This window comes from Ailuropoda melanoleuca, chromosome 8 (genome assembly GCF_002007445.2).
Source record: "Ailuropoda melanoleuca isolate Jingjing chromosome 8, ASM200744v2, whole genome shotgun sequence".
In the NCBI taxonomy this organism is placed as follows: Eukaryota; Metazoa; Chordata; class Mammalia; order Carnivora; family Ursidae; genus Ailuropoda; species Ailuropoda melanoleuca.
The window spans coordinates 50796830-50812247 of record NC_048225.1 but is presented as its reverse complement, the minus strand read 5'-3'; the positions used below and the strand labels follow the sequence as shown (position 1 = coordinate 50812247).

Below are 15418 nucleotides of genomic sequence, written 5' to 3'. Positions count from 1 at the left end.
TTTTTAAGTAAAGACACTCTGGGAAATGAAACAGTAAAATAATTATAGTGGAAATCAAGAGATTTCCCCCCCCCAAAAGCTATTTTAGGTAAGGCCTATTTGGTAAGAAGCTTAGGAATTTATGTTTTGCTTCTACAGCCACCTTCCTGAGACCATAATCAGTTAACCTCTGAGAACCTTAGTTTTTAATGGAAAAATAAACAGTAGGAACTCAAAAATATTACTATGGTAACCTCTCTGCTAAGATTCAGATCCAGACATGTCTGCTAGAATGTTCTTGAAAACACTGACCCTACCTTATGCAAAATGAAAAGCCTTGCCTGCTTCCAAAACAGACAAAAAACAAAACAAGGAACAATCCTCCTTTCATTTTTCACTTTCCCCAGTTTTATTCATTTCAGTTACTCGACTCCATCACTCAAACCAGATTTCCCCCTGCCCACAGTTCCCATATCATATTGATCACAAAATCATATTGTTTACACCTAGGAAAATTCTCTCAAATCTAGAGACACACTCCTAGCCTTTTTTTTTTTTTTTTAATCTACACAGATATGGTCTTAGTGTAAACCCTTGTGTCTTGCTTGGAGGACTACCACTTTTTACCTGGTGTCTGCCACTTGTCTTTCTTTCTCCAGACCTAAACTGTTACGAGTTTTCAAACTCAAGCCTGATGATATCAACCATAATTCAAAAAATCTTCCATGATTTCCTACTGCTCAATGATAAAATTCAAGCTCCTAACTTTGACTCACTTTCCTTCACAAAGCCTTTTCTCTAGCTACACTGAAGACACTCCTTTCACATAGCTTGCCAGGCCGAGCCTTTAGGCCTTTGGTAGGCTGCTCCCTGCCTCTAATGACCATTCCTGGCTCCTCTCTCTCTAAATGGCAAATTCCCATCTATCCTTCAAGACTTGGCTCAAATGCCACTTTCTCTTTGTAACCTTACCATACACCCCCAAATTTACTGTTCCCTCCTTTATATGACTATGACACTTTGTTCATATATTCGTTATACAGAACATATCGCTTTGAAATGTAATTATATATATCTGTGTCTTTCTTTCCCAATAAACTATGAAATTTTCCAGAGCAGGAATCATGTTTTATTCATACTTACATCTCCAGTGCCTAAGATAAAACAGGTGCTCATGCTGAATGAATGAGTACTAATGATGATGACAGGCTTCCTCAGTTGTAAACTGGAAAAGTACAGCATCCTCACAAACAGTAACATTACAAATAATGTACAGAAAAATACTCAGATGTTTTACTGTGGCTGTTACTTAGTACCTAAAATAGGTCAAACAATGTAGTCCTGTCCCAAACAATAAATTAAAAAATTATAAGGCCCTGAATTTCCAATCTGGGACTATGCAATCTCTAGGTAGGTTGGCAATAGTATAGCTACATAAATGAAATGACATTTTTTTCTGGGACTGAATCACAAAAAAAATTGTTTATACCGATGTTCACTAACAAAGGATATTTTTATCAAGATTTTCCTGGTCAAAACCAGAAACTAGGGGGCATAGGTAAAATTTACTTTGGGGGCTCTGAGGAAGACTTTCAAGAAATGGGCAGTGATCTTCCTGAAATACAAGGAAAGCCAATGAAATTGCTGTTCAAAAGAGACATATTATTTGTATTAAAATACCAATTGCAGAGAAAACAGTGGTTTCCAAAAAGAATTACAAATTCAAGTCACAATTTGCTTCTCACATGGTAATTCTATGTAGGGTGCTCAAAGATGAGTAGCAAAAGGGATTTTTAATTTAAAGCAGTTAATAATTTTCTCTAGCAATGCTGGATAAGCTTTCTAGTATAAAATAATAAAGAGGGTCAGAGATTTTTATTTTAATTATAATAAGGATCGGGCTCTGATTGAGGTATCCAAGAGTTAAGTATTATTCTAATAGGGTAAGTAAAAACTGATGACCATGGTGCTTTCTCTGAATTAACAGAAAGATAAAACGAACCAGAAGGTATGTTAAAAAACTGTGTATTTCAGCAACTAGTCTTTAAGCAGATGAATATTTAAATCATTTGATAAGACATCCTATGCCAGTCCAGTGTCCTATGATAAAAGCAGGGACAGCATCAGTAGTAGCAATGATGGTCGCTCCATTAGAAGTGCTCCTTGTGGGCCAGGCACTAGCTGTAAGAACCTCAAAGTTAACTCCTTTATAGTTAACTCAATGAAGTATGTACTGTTACTTCTATTTTTCAGGCTAAGACATGGAAGGTCAGAGAGGTTGAGAAGCTTTCCCCAAAGTCACAGAGTCTCAGCCCAGGAAGTGGTACAGGCCAGATTCAAATCCAGATGTGACTCTAGTGGACACAGCCTTTATCATGATACAAAAATACTGATGTTCATAACTGAACACTGACAAACCTGGAGAATTAGGAAGAAAACTTTGTAATGCACCCCCAGACTTCTCAAAGATAGTTAGGGTAAACAGTTTGGTAAATTTGCCTTCCTTATGAATAGCTTGTTTTATGTATTAAAATTACAGCTCACTAGGGTATATTGCCCTCATGTAAATAATGAGAATGATAAATTTTCATCAATATTTTATAACCTTGAGCAAGTCATTTAGCCTTTCTGGCCTTCAGATTCTTACATGAGTGGGAGATGGGGGCAGCTTGGCATTAATCTCTACTGTCTTTGCAACAATTTTGTTTCTGGGTCCACGTGAAATCGTTCTCATTTTAATTTATGCTGACTTCTTCTATTCTGTCTTCCACAGACATGAAGCCATTTGCAGCAAGGCTTGGACGAACCAACATTTAAAGTAAGATCTGAAAACAAGGCCACTTCTAAAATAAGATACAAAACCAGGTGAAAGGCCAGTACTGCTGTGAGAAGCGACCAGCAGAAAAAGAAAACACTCAGCACTAAAAAGCATTCTTGTGCCAGATTACGGAGAAAGGCAAGCTATAAAAGGAAAGTCCATGAGCTCGGAGTAGATGTTTAAGATAACAAAAGTACATTTAATACACATCAACCAAGTTAACTACAAAAACGGCTTTTTAAAAATAAAAAATAAGGTTACCGCCCCCCCCCAAAGTTCTACAATGGTCATTTTCTTCCTTCTGTAGGGTTTTATGAAACCCTAAATTGGCAAGTGGATTACTATAAAACGGTCACTGATTGCTTGGCCATTTATTCTTTCTGGCCCTGAAATTCAAGAGCTAATCTTTATATTTTGAAAGAGTAGAGGAATTACTGTTCTTCAGCTGGGGAAGAACTTATTCAGCATCAGGTCGATCAGCAACTTTCCCTAAGGTCCCCACTCCCAACTTCCTATCACTTCTCTGTGGTCAGTTCAGTAAACATTCATTGAACTGAAGTGAACTCACGGCTTTAAACTAGTTTTTGGAATAATCTTTGTCAAATGGTGTTCCCATCTTTCAGAAAATAATCATATGTTTTACTATTGCTTTGAATCCACTGGATTATCAATACTATCACACATCTGTCATTCATTATTTCTACACAGCAGACTCCAGGCATCTCCTTTTCAGTTTTCCCCTATTCCTCTAACCATCCTGCAATACACTTGGCGGAAGGGGATAAGACATAGCTCTCACCATTTCAACGATTCAAGTCAAGATGCCTTAGGGAGGATGTACTCTAAAATCTAAAAATTATTCTCTACTACCATCATTGCTAAACATTTCTGAAAAATTTTAACATGTCCTAAATATTTTATCTGGAACTGAGTGTGAGGCCCAAACAAAATATAATCTTAACTGTATAATGAGATTCAAACATCAATAGAGTCTGACAATAATCCTGCTAAAGGAGTGGAGGATTGGCTACTGTTCTCTGAAGAGATAAAATCTGAACTGGGGTAAGGACATTCCAGAAAAGAGAACACTAAGCACATAGGTCCTAAGGTAGGAAATGAACCTTACATGTTTAGAGAATAAAAGTAGGCCAGCAGCAATATGAATGGTAAGAGGTCAAAGAGGTGGGGAGGGATCATGTAGGGCGTTCCTTGAAAGCCATGGTAATAAGGAGAGTCTGGATTTTATCTGATTCTCCTTGGAAGATTCTCTCCTCTTGAAACATTTAACACTGTATTCTCCTAGTTTTCCTATTTATTTGATGTCCATCTCTGTCTCCTTCTATATTCTACTCTGTATAATAAACACTAGAATTCCTCAAAACTTAGTCCCTAGGCCCTCTTCTTTTCTCACTGTATACGTTCTCCCTAAATGATCTCACCTCAGCCAACAATTTCAATTAACTACCTATTGGCACACAATTCACACATTTCTATCTCCTGCCCAGATTTCTTCTCTAAGCTCCAGAAGCATGTATTATCTACTGGATTGATCCTTTCACTTGTCACAAATGGAACTCACGACTTTCCCTAGCCCCACTTTGGCTTCAGTCTTTTAACCTTCTTAGGTCAATCCTCCCATTAGGCTCAAAAAATTTTAATAACACCATGTACTACTGCTCACAGCACCTTTTAAAATGAGTGAATGAAAGAAAGAAAGAAAGAAAGAAAGATAGATATAGATGTGATCCTTTGTTTAATGACTATCCATCTCCTTCATTAGACTGTAGATTTCATGACCTTATATATGTTTTGGTTCATTATAGTATCCTCGGTCTTAATCCAGTGCTCAACACACACCAGATAATTACTGTTTGTCAAGTAAGCAAATAACTCATTTTCTATAAAATATGCTGATCCCCAAACTGAATCTTTGAAACAGCACTGGAATGGGGGGTGAGGATAGAGGAGTAAGAAGAGGAAGATGGTAAACAGAATATAAATAACTAAGCAAAAAATTCTGCTATTCTCTGAAATAATTTTTCACAGAAGGCACTAGGAGATACAGAATCAGTTTTTTGAAAAGTGACTGCCCATATATTAGTTTTTACTCTGTAGGCAGCAAGTAAATTTTTGAAAAGGACTAGATCTGGTGAACCTCTCTAATTAGCAAATATTTTATTTCCTGACAAACTGAAGTATTATCACATGAAAAAATTACCCTAAGTCTTATTCTATGTAAACACAGCAGCACCTGATTTTTTGGCTGTTGTGAGAGAGGATATACCAACAAGTTAAAATAATTATTATACTTTATCAATCCTGCAATGATGGGCTCTTCAGAAGACTGATTGGATATGAGGTTTTAGAATAAGATTCTTGTAAAAGGCCACAATTTGTGGACTGTTCTAAGTGAACATTTATCCTCATGTTTTAATAAGCTAAAATCACTTTTCCAAAAAAGGTAAACATTTTGTCAACTGCATCTATTTATGCCTAGATTATGCTTCTTATATTTCTCCTATTTAACAGTCCTTATACAGAGGACCGCTGAAGAGAACAATAGGCTAGTACATGTAACACATGGTATTTACATACTATTTAAGTCTACAAAGATTTCAAAGGTTATCTTTCTGAGGCCTGATGCTAGAGGTAGATAAGTCATTATGGCATCGAACTATCAACAATTTCCTGTACAGATGACCCTTACTTTTTTAAGGTTATGGTAGTGATTAAGAACATGTACTCTAAAGACTTAAATTGAAATCTTGGCTCGTCCACTTAGGAACTAGCCAAGTTAACTTCTTTGAGACTAAATTTCTCTATGCGAAAATGGGGTTAAATATACTATGTCATGGAGTTATTGTAAAGATAAAATGACACAAAATATGTGAAAAGCTTAACCTAATATGAACTAAATGGTAAGCATCCAACAAATGGGTAATAGCTGTTTTTGTTTTCTTTTTTCCCAAAGGTCTACAGTTCTCATTTGGCTGGTCTCAAGACCTCTTTATACTTTCCTTTACTGAAGATTTCAAAGAGATTTCACTTATGCAGGTTATGTCTACCAGTGTGTACCACTGAAACTGAGAAATTTTTAAAAAATGTATAAACTGATTTAAAAACAATGATAAACCCATTATAAGTCATAAAGAACAATTTTTTAATAAAAATTTGTAAGAGTGGTACTGTTTTACTTTCTTGTAAATCTCTTTCATATCTGGCTTAATAGAAGACAGCTGGATTCTCATATCTGTTTATGCATTCAACCTGCTGTGCTATCACATGTCATGAAGACTTTGGAAAACTTCAATGTGTGCGAGAGAATGAGAATGAAAAAGGCAAATACTGTCTTAGTATGATTATGAAAGTAGTTTTAGACTCAAAGGACTCCTCTAAAAGGATCTCAGGGGGCTCAGGGATCCCCCAGACCAAATTCTGAGAACCACTATCTCAGGCAATGGTTCTTAATGGGGAGTATTAATTCTGGGCTTTACCTCTGGACACCTCCATTCAGAAAATCTAGGGAAGGTACCGGCCATGAGTATTTTTAAAAGTTCCACAGGTAATTATTATGTGAACCCCTCATTAAGACCCACTACTCTAAAATATGTTTAGATTCCCTAATCAAGATCCCTTATAGAAAGTCTCTTAATAGGGGCGCCTGGGTGGCACAGCGGTTAAGCGTCTGCCTTCGGCTCAGGGCGTGATCCCGGCATTATGGGATCGAGCCCCACATCAGGCTCCTCCGCTATGAGCCTGCTTCTTCCTCTCCCACTCCCCCTGCTTGTGTTCCCTCTCTCGCTGGCTGTCTCTATCTCTGTCAAATAAATAAAAAAATAAAATCTTAAAAAAAAAAAAAAAAAGAAAGTCTCTTAATAACTAAAATTTTTAAATGAACAATAATGTTGTTCTGGTGAGGATGTGGTGAAACTCCTCCCACACTGCCAGTGGGAATATAAAATTGTGTAGCTGCTGTGGAAAGGTTTGGTGATCCCTCAAAAAGTTAAACATAGAACTATCATATGACCCAGCAATTCCACTTCTGAGCATATACCCCAAAGAAATGAAAATAGTGTTCAAGCAAAACCTTGTACATGAATGTTCATAGCAGCATATTCATAATAGCCAAAAAGTGGAAAAAACTCAAATATATGTTAACAGACTCATGAAAAACAAAATGAGATCTATCCATACAATGGAATACTATTAAGCCAGAAAGAAGAATGAAGTACTAATATACCCCCACCAAATGGATAAACCTTGAAAACATTATGCTGAAATTAAAGAAGGCAGACACAAAAAGCCACATAATGAATGATTTCATTTCTATGAAATATCCAGAACAGGCAAATATATAGAGACAGAAAACAGAAGAGTGAATGCCAAGGGCTAGGGAGAAGGGGGAATGGAGAGTGACTGCTTTGTGGGTATGGGGTTTCCTCTTGCGGTGATAAAAATGTTCTGGAACTAGGCAGTGGTATTGGTTGCATAATGTCACTAATAGTAAACTTCTAGTTATGTGTATTTTATCACAATAAAATTTTTAAAAGTTTATTGGAACAAATTGTCCATGAGGCACTTCACATGTTTTATTTTATCCTTGCTACGCTACAAAACACTACACAACATTGTCATTCTGTTCTTGTGGCTGTTCCTGACTCATGTTTCATCCACTTGCAGTCTCTGAGACTGCCCCTTCTACCACTTACGGCTGCTCTTTTCTATCTTATGCTTTCCTCTAACTACAGTCCCTTCTTAGTGAAAGGGAATGTTCATTTATAAGCACTGATGGTCAATCAGGACACCTTTTCATTCATTTTAGGTTACAAAAAAAAATGATAACCAATATACTTTATAGCTCTCTTTATGAACCCTTTTGCTCAGGCATTTACCAAAAATGACTTCTTTCATGGCATGCTTCTCTCCCCCCACCTCCTTTAGCTATTCGCAGGTCTAGAGCTTTAGTGGAACACTGTGGATTCTACGAAGTTGGACTGAAGTAAAAGAAAGCTTTGTTGTTAATGCTTAAATGACTTACAGCAGTGTTTCTACATACTTCAGTGTGTATTAGACTCACCTGGAACTTGCCAAAATACAGCCTGTAGGACCCCACACTCAAGAGTTTCTGCTTCAGTAGGCCTTTAGGGGAGGCCTGAGAGTTTACAGAAGTTCCCATGATGCTGATGCTGCTGGTCCAAGGACACTTTGAGGACAACTGATCTAGAGTGGTTCTCAATCTTCGCTGCAAAGAATAACTTACAGTACTTCAAAAACAATCATGAGGCCCAGTCCCACCCCCAGACCAATTAAAACTGTTTTTCTGGGGGCTTGAGCTGAAATATGATGCATCAAGATTTTTTAAAAGGTCCCCAGACATTCTAATGGACAGCTAGAGTTGAGAACCACTGATCTAGACCTTCTAATTTCCAATTATAATGCAAAGTAAAAGGGACAAATAATTGATATAAAAGGTGTTATTTCACAAAAGGTAGCATTTGCATAAGAGCTACAGACTATGAATGAATAAGACATTTCTAATATTTTTGACTGACTCCCAAAGCGAGCTTGCTCTATGAACACAAAAGCATAAAATGACCATGGCAGACTAGAAAGAGGCAAGATGCTTTTAAAGGAACACTTAGTTTGTCAGAAATAATGCAAAAAAAAAAAAAATCTCTATTTCTTTGCATTCGTTTTCCCTGAATTCTAGAAGAGGAGGAAGGGGCGGGGAGGGAAGTGGGAGGGAGGGAAAGGAGAAGAAAAGAAAGGAGAAGAAGAGGAGGAAGACACAGAATAGAGAAATACCCATTTGAGCCTTGCAGTAAGTCTTTCACGTGTGTGCCAAGTGATAGACACAGGGATTTCACAGCTGCATGGTAATGCACGAGCTAAACACTAGGAAAAAATACCCATCAGTAACAAAAAAGATGATTCATGGCACAGTCATACAAAGGAATATCCCCTGATAGTGAAAATGAATAGACTATGCAACATGAATATAATGTAACAACGGGGATGTTATTACGAATATAATGTTAAGTGAATAAAGGAAGTCATAGAAGAATACATACAGATGATTCGACTTACATAAAATTCAAAAACTTGTAAAACTAAAAAATGAATTGTTTGTGAATGTATGTGATGAAACTATAAAGAAAAAAGTGATAAACACAAAATTGAGGTTAGCTCTCATGGGGAGGGAAGGGGAAAGTACATACAGGAGACCAAAGAAATGAAACATCTTGAGAAGACAGGGGTTGTGAATGTAGCATTATTCTTTATATTTTACCTATATATCTGTTTAAAACTTTGTGTCTATGCGATATTTAGACACCAAAAAAGACATAGGATGGACAAGCTAATGGAACACAATAAACAGTAAAATGACAAAATCAGATGAAAACTAAATGTCAGGCATTGGCATCAGAGCCCAAAACACTAGCAGGACACCACTCAGTTCTTCTTGGTCCGCCTTTCCCTTCTCTCCCTATCCATTCAATTTAACTCAACAAACATTAACACACCCCGAGTACCTATACTTGTCCAGCATTATTACTATGCTAAGGGCAACACAAACCTCCTAACAGCATATGACATGGGTGACTTCAATGCTTTACGATCTGGACAGAGGCCAATTAAATCTGCACTGTTCAATATGGTGGCTACTAGCCACATACGGCTACTTAAACCTACACTATTTAAAGTTAAATAAAAATAATACAAATGCAGTTCCTCAAACTAGCCACATTTCAAGTGCTCAATAGCCACATACAGCTAGTGGCTACCATACTGGACAGTGCAGATACAGAACACTTCCATCACTATAGTAAGTCCTACTGTCCAGCACCAAAGTAGACTGTTGAAATCCCAGTATCTACAGAAAATAATCAACTGCATAAAACAGACAGTGTGCTCAGACAATGCAACATGAGGGAAGAAATCAATGGAGGACAGAACTCTGGGTACAGCTTCTGAATTTGTCCCAGTGCCAAGTCATACATATTTTATTTTTCCCACGGCTACTGATCTGCTATGTCAGGTTCCTGTGGCTCTCCTCCCATCTCATATCTGTTGCTTTACAAAACTAATGGCCTACTTCTTTGTGTTTGCAGGCATACCTCCCTTCTTCTGATAAAATGGCTTTCTTTCTGAAAGGCACTGACACACAACCTAAGACTTATTCAATTATCAACAATTCTAGCTTCTGTTAACTTTCCATCTATGTGCATGCCTAACTCTGAGAACCAGGCTTTGATAGGGTATTAAATCATCCTGTGGGCATATTATAAGCCAATTTATTTATCGTCTTCTAAAGATGAGGATGAACCAACTATTCTCCGATGATAATGGCTCCCTAAGAAGGAACATTAAAAACATACATGATGCAATGGATAGTTCTTCCCCTTTTTTATTTGGTTTCACTTATAAATATGTTGCTAAATGCCAGGAATAAAGAGTGAGTGCTGTAAAAATACTAAAAACAAATACTTTTAAGGATATGGACTTTGGTATGATCTACACAAAATGTAGAGAGCCTTTGGATTGAACTATTTTGAGCAATTATCTTCAAATTCCCATGTCACACCCAACTCTCAAGAGCTATATATGAAATACCAGTATTATCAAACCAAACACATATTCTGGCTATAAGGGGAATGCTTGTAAATTCTGAGATAATTCTTTGTACAGTAGTCCCTAAAGTACTGTCTGCCCAGAGTTCAAATGTTATCACTGAACCTTACACTGTACTGTCCTGAAGTAGAATCATGAGGAAAGCAGAGTAACTACCCAGTTGAAGAAACTACGTAAAAGTCCACAAACAAAAACATTTAGGTTTTTATTTTTATCTCCCAACCTCCATCATAATTCACACATTAAATCTGCCTCTTAAATGTGAAATACAACTGGTTCAGGTTTTGCATATTCTCCAAATTGTAGAGATCTGTGTGACACATGTATGTTTATCTGTCTTATGTACCTGTTTCAAGTGGCAAAATATGGGTTTTATTTTTTCAGTGTAGGGGTATGTCACAGGAGATAAAGTGGGGATTGACATCAAAAGAAATAAAAATAATATGATTATCAACCAACATATGGGACTGAGCTTATCTGTTACTAATTTCTACTGTGAGAGAGAAGCAAAAACCATGGCTGCTTGAGTTTCTTTATTACCAATTTCTTCTACAGGAGCAAAAATGAAGTTTCCTTTTATTTTGTAAAAAAGGAAGCAAATCTGTCTTACTAAAGTAAAATACACAGAAGTGTTTCAGTGGTTTCCAGAATTCATGTATATAGTTTACAGGTAATTTAAAAATTGCTTTTCAAAGATTTTATTTATTTATTTGACAGGAGAGAGAGAGAGCACAAGCAGGGGGAATGCCAGGGAGAGGGAGAAGCAGCCCCCACTGAGCAGGGAGCCCAATGTGGGGCTCGATCCCAGGACCCTGGGATCATGTCCTGAGCCAAAGGCACCATTTAACTGACTGAGCCACCCAGGCGCCCCCCCCCCCAATTTTTTTAAATTAATACTCAATTTTTGAAATTTATACAAAGAGAAATTCATACCAACAACATGGGACGGTAAATGAAATTTTACTTTCATATAATAAAGTTACTTTACAATAACTAACTAGGTCCAATACAATATTATTCCAAGTTTATTAATGCATTTTCTGATGGAACCTTTTTTCTTAAGTAGAACAGATTGGTAAAATAAGCCAAAAGCACAGAAGTAATTCAGGCCCACAGGTCATAGCAGCCAAGAAGAAATACAGCAGTTTTGGACTAGCTATTTGTTCTTATGATTAGCATTATCTATCATGAAATCATATTCATTTATTTCTTCATTAAACTTTTATTAAGACTACTAACCACCATGGAAAATACAGATAAAAATCAGGCATAGCCTTTTGCCTTCAAGGAGCTTATACAGACTACTAGGGGAGATCACAGACCTAAATTACAAGCTACAATGATGAAATTCCTAGGAGAAAAAAATAGGAGAAAATCTTTGTAATCTTTTGAATATGACATAAAAATCATGAATCATACAAGAAAAAAGTGATAAAGTAAAACCCTGGTCTTCAAGAGGTACTGTAAAAATATGGAAAAGCAAGGCACACTGGGAGAAAGTATCTATAATACATCAGATAAAGGTCTAGTATCCAGAACACATAAAGAACTCTTATAACTAAATAATAAAAAAGGCGAACAATCTGCCAAAAATGGGCAAAAGAACTAAAAAGATAGTTCACAAAAGAAGATATTTAAGTGGTCAATAAGCACATGAGAAAAGAAAGTTCAACAATATTAATCATCACAGAAATGCAAATTAAAACTGCAATGAGACATATACTTACTAGAATGACTAAAAAAATACTGACAACACTAATTTTTGTCAAACATGGGGAACAAACAAAACTCTCATCCTTTGTTGGTGGGCATACAAAATAGTACACGTATTTTGAAAAACTGTTTGGCAGTTTCTTATAAAGTTAATCATACACTTACTATACAACCCAGCAATTCCTAGGTATTTACCCAAAGGAAATGAAAACATGTGCACACAAAGACTTGTGCATAAATTTTCATAAAGCTTCATTTATAACAGCCCCAAACTGGAAACAATCCAAATGTCCATCAAAAGATAAATGAATTCCCTCAACTTTATGGTCAACTAATCTTTGAGAAAGCAGGAAACAATATCCAATGGAAAAAAGAGTCTCTTCAACAAATGGTGTTGGGAAAATTTACAGCCACATGCATTAGAATGAAACTGGACCATTTTCTTACACCATACAAAAAAATGAACTAAAAATGGATGAAAGACCTCAATGTGAGACAGGAATTCATCAAAATCCTAGGGAAGAAGACAGGCAACAACCTCTGTGACCTCGGCCGCAGCAACTTCTTGCTAGACACATCTCCAAAGGCAAGGGAAACAAAGGCAAAAATGAACTACTGGGACTTCATCAAGAAAAAAAGCTTTTGCACAGCAAAGGAAACAGTTGACAAAACCAAAAAACAACTGATAGAATGGGAGAAGATAATTACAAATGTTTTATCAGATAAAGGGCTAGTATACAAAATCTATGAAGAACTTATCAAACTGGGGCACGTGGGTGCCTCAGTCAGTTAACCATCTGCCTTCAGGGCAGGTCATGATCCCAGGGTCCTGGGATGGAGCCCCAAGCTGGGCTCCCTGCTCAGCAGGGAGCCTGCTTTTCCCTCTCCCTCTGCAGCTCCCCCTGCTTGTTCTCTGTCAAATAAATAAATATCTTTTTTGAAACATCACATTAAAATCATTTTATTTCCTGTTCCAACATCTCTAGGTCAGTGATGTTGTGCATATTAATTAACAAGTTATGTCTCTATAAAGTGGGAATGATAACTTCTACCTTTCATAGTTACTATAATAGAAAGTTGAAAATAGAGCTACCCTAAAATCCAGCAATTGCACTACTGGGTATTTACCCCAAAGATACAAATGCAGTAATCCAAAGAGGCACCTGCACCCCAATGTTTATAGCAGCAGTGTCCACAATAGCCAAACTATGGAAAGAGCCCAGATGTCCATCGACAGATGAATGGGTAAAGAAGATGTGGTATATATATACAATGGAATACTACTCCGCCATCAAAAAATGAAATCTTGTCAATTGCAACAACGTGGACAGAACTAAGAGGGTATTATGCTAAGTGAAATAAGTCAATCAGAGACACAATTATATGATCTCACTCATATGTGGAATTTAAGAAACAAAACAGAGGATCCTAAGGGCAAGAGAGGGAAAAATAAAACAAGATGAAACCAGAGAGGGAGACAAACCATAAGGGACTCTTAATCATAGGAACAAACTGAGGGTTGCTGGAGGGGAGGAGGTTGGACAGATGGGGTAACTGGATGAGGGACATTAAGGCAGGCATGTGATGTAATGAGCACTGGATATTACATAAGACTGATGAATCACTGACCTCTACCTCTGAAACCAATAATACATTAAATGTTAATTAATTGAATTAAAAAATAAAAAATAAAAATTAAATAAATCTTTAAAAATATAAAATAAAAAAAGATGAGTTAAAAAATTGTATATCCATGCAATGGAATAATATTCAGCAATAAAAAGGAACAAACCTACTGGATGAATCTCAAAAGCATTATGTTGAGTGAAAGAAGTCAGACACAAAAGAGTAAATACTGTATGATACCATTTACATAAACCTAAATAAAGTATTATGTTAAAACAATTTACATGAAATTCTAGAAAAGGAAATTCTAATCTGTGACTACAGAAAGTAGATCAATGGTTGTTTATGACCTGCAGCCAGGGAGGGAGACTGTGAAGAGAAAAAAGGGGACTTATGTATTTATTTTTTTGGTGATAGAAGTATTTTTTAATTTTTATTACAGTAAGATTATAAGGTTTTATAAATTTGTCAAAATTTATTGAACTGTACATTTAAAATGGGTTTTTATATATAAAGGATATTTAATAAAGTTGAGAAGTATTAATATCAAAAAGAGCTTATTCATGCATTGGCTTAATTACTCAATTCTCCTGTTACCTAATTACTTAAATTATAATCACACCCCAACTAAACTATAAAGGGTGAGGTGTCAGGCACCTGGAAACATAGAAGGGGCACAGCAAGGATCTACTTCAGAGAACAAAAGAACCTAGAATACAGTGACAGATCACCGTCAACATAAATGACCAGAGCTCATAGGGTAGATTATGACCTAATCTGCTCTGAGTTTACTTCTGATTTGGTTTTCAAATTCTGACAGGTTATCTTATTTCTGTGTCCTAATCCCTTCCTTCACTCCAAGGCACTGGTTTAGTTTAACCTTCTGACCTGTCTTGTGAGATCTGAATTCTGGCAGATTCACTATTTGTCTCAATCCTCCGCTTGGTGTCAACCCCAGTGCGGCTACTCTTGTAAAACAACTGGGTTACTGGCTGCCAGCTATTCTTCGTGGTTACAACACCCCGGCTTCTTTCTTTATAATCACCCTGGGCTCGCCAGGTCCCAGCTGTCATGACGACCATCACCACAGCACTTACCATTTCAGTGTCAAACTCTGATAAATGCTGGGCTTTACATAGTATCTAATTCTCACACTGGCTTGGCAAGGTGGCCATTTTTATTCATCTTTATAGTCAGGAAGTGGAGGCTCAGATATTAAACTTATAAAACTAGTATGTATGGAAGGAGAATTCTGATTGAAATCTAACTCTATGACCGTTGGCTTGAACAAATTCAGCACCTTCTGGTAGGGATGACATCACCTCGGTAGCTACTACTTCACTCTGTAACAGCACTGGCAATCCTCTATATGTCAGTCAACAAGTCTGTCCCATATTTTTAACATCCTTCTTCATGTCCAACACAGTTACGTGCCATTTGGGTGAACACTAAAATACTGCTGAATAAATGAGTACCCATAGTTATTTTTAGGTAGAAGAAAACGAGCTAGGGAAAAAAGTCAAAATGACATAAATTTTCTGTTCTCAACAACCTAAATTCTTCAAACATGTAACAAACACAGATTTTTTTTTCCCCTTTCCTAAAAAAGTAATTAAACCCACCAGAGCAAAATAGAATTTGGACAAGATT

General features: G+C 36.6%; 1 protein-coding gene across 3 annotated transcripts in view; it reads right to left on the bottom strand.

The window, feature by feature from the left end:
- The window catches only part of NARS2 (asparaginyl-tRNA synthetase 2, mitochondrial), a 125235-nt gene that overhangs the window by 36806 nt on the left and 73011 nt on the right, over positions 1 to 15418 (bottom strand). The gene's annotated exons all lie outside the window — the stretch shown is intronic.